The sequence below is a fragment of the Arachis duranensis genome, chromosome 3, assembly GCF_000817695.3.
Source record: "Arachis duranensis cultivar V14167 chromosome 3, aradu.V14167.gnm2.J7QH, whole genome shotgun sequence".
NCBI classification, from domain to species: domain Eukaryota; kingdom Viridiplantae; phylum Streptophyta; class Magnoliopsida; order Fabales; family Fabaceae; genus Arachis; species Arachis duranensis.
Window position 1 is genome coordinate 63118485 of NC_029774.3, and position 2768 is coordinate 63121252.

The window sequence follows — 2768 nt, forward strand, 5'->3', positions numbered from 1 at the left end:
ATAATCCAAGCCAAGGCTAATAAGATGGATCCTGCTACTCCAAGAGTTTAACATCAAAATTAAGGATAAAAGTAGAGCAGAGAACAAAGTTGCTGACCACCTCTCAAGGATCCTACAAGAGGAAGAAGGAGCACACCATCTTGCAGTGAATGAAAGCTTCCCGGATGAGTAATTGATGATGATACAAGAGACCCCTTGGTTTGCTGATATAGCCAATTTCAAGGCCATTGGGGAACTACCAACCAACATCAACAAACATATGAAGAGAAAGCTCATCAAAGATGCCAAATACTATATCTGGGATGAGCCATACTTGTTCAAAAAGTGTGATGATGGGATCTTGAGGAGGTGTATATCCCATAGGGAAGGACAAGAGGTGCTTTTGCAATGTCATGGATCTGCATATGGAGGCCACTTTAGTGGAGAAAGAACAACATTCAAGGTGCTCCAATATGGATTCTACTGGCCAAGCATTTTCAAGGATGCAAAGGACTTGGTGTCAAGGTGTGATGAATGCCAGGGGGCTGGAAATTTACCCAGGAATAATGAGATGCCACAGAGATTTATAATGGAGCTAGAACTATTCGATGTATAGAGGATTAACTTCATGGGGCCTTTTTCATCCTCCTACTCAAATAGTTATATACTTGTGGCTGTAGATTATGTGTCAAAGTGGGTGGAGGCTATTGATGAGCGGATAATTTATACGCTTTTTGGCATTATTTTTAGTATGTTTTTAGTATATTTTAGTTAGTTTTTATTATATTTTTATTAGTTTTTAGTTAAAATTCACTTTTCTGGGCTTTACTATGAATTTGTGTGATTTTCTGTGATTTCAGGTATTTTCTAGCTGAAATTGAGGGTCCTGAGCAAAAATCTGATTCAGAGACTGAAAAGGACTGCAGATGCTGTTGGATTCTGACCTCCCTGCACTCGAAATGGATTTTCTGCAGCTACAGAAGCCCAATTGTCGCGCTCTTAACGGCGTTGGAAAGTAGACATCCTGGGCTTTCTAGCAATGTATAATAGTCCATACTTTGCCTGATATTTGATGGCCCAAATCGGCGTTTCAAATCAGCTTCAGAATTCCCGGCGTTTAACGCCGGAACTGGCATAAGAATTGGAGTTAAACGCCCAAACTGGCATGAAAGCTGGCGTTTAACTCCAGAAAAAGTCTCTACACATCAAAGCTTCAATGCTCAGCCCAAGCACACACCAAGTGGACCCCGGAAGTGGATTTTTAAGTCATTTACTCATTTCTGTATACCCTAGGTTACTAGTTCACTATTAATAGGACCTTTTGACATTGTATCTTTACCTCATGACACATTACATGTTTCTTATTGTATCTTCTACGACATGAATCTCTAAACCCCATGGTTGGGGGTGAGGAGCTCTACTGTGTCTTGATGGATTAATGCAATTACTACTGTTTTTCATTCAATCATGCTTGCTTCCATTCAAAGATATCACTTGTTCCTAAACCTGATGAATGTGATGATCAGTGACACTCATCATCATTTTCAACTATGAACGTGTGCCTGACAACCACCTCCGTTCTACCTTAGATTGAGTAGATATCTCTTGGATTTCTTAATCAGAATCTTCGTGGTATAAGCTAGAATTGATGGCGGCATTCAAGAGAATCCGGAAGGTCTAAACCTTGTCTGTGGTATTCTGAGTAGGATTCAGGGATTGAATGACTGTGACGAGCTTCAAACTCCTGAAGGCTGGGCGTTAGTGACAGACGCAAAAGGATCACTGGATTCTATTCCAACCTGATTGAGAACCGACAGATGATTAGCCATGCTGTGACAGAGCGCGTTGAACATTTTCACTGAGAGGATGGGAGGTAGCCATTGACAACAGTGAAACCCTACATACAGCTTGCCATGGAAGGAGACTAGCGTGCTTGAAGAAGAAGACAGTAGGAAAGCAAAGGTTCAGAAGATAGAGCATCTCCAAAACCTCAACCTGTTCTCCATTCACTGACTAAGAGTTACAAGATAACCATAGCTTGCTTCAAGCCGACAATCTCCGTGGGATCGACCCTTACTCACATAAGGTATTACTTGGACGACCCAGTGCACTTGCTGGTTAGTTATGCGGGATTGCAAAAGTGTGATTGCAATTTCGTGCACCAAGTTTTTGGCGCCGTTGCCGGGGATTGTTGAGTTTGGACAACTGACGGTCTATCTTGTTGCTTAGATTAGGATTGTTTTGTTTTTGTCGGTTTAGAGTCTTTTATTTGAGTTTAGTTTCACATTCTAAGTTTGGTGTCTTTTTTGTGTTTTTCATTTAAAATTTTCAAAAATTTGTGTTTGATTTTCTAAAAATTTTAAGTTTGGTGTCATTTTGTTGTTTTTCTCTTTCCTCATTTCAAAAATCAAATCTTTTTCAAAATAATTTTCAATCATATCTCTTCAATTGCTAATTTCAAAATCTTTTTAATTAACTAATTGATTCATTTTTCAATTTGCTTTGATCCTATTTTCTTTTAATTTTCGAAATTTTATTTTATTTTCCATTTATTTTATTTTATTTTTTTCGGTCACCTTTAATTAAAAAAAATATATTTTACTTTACTTGTAAATTCATATCATATCCCCTTCCTCCATCATGGACTTAAGTGGAATTGAACAGTCCAGAAGGACTCTGGGGTCATATGCTAACCCTATTACAGCTGCATATGGGAGTAGTATCTGTATACCTCCCATTAAAGCAAGCAGCTTTGAGCTAAATCCTCAACTCATTATCATGGTGTAGCG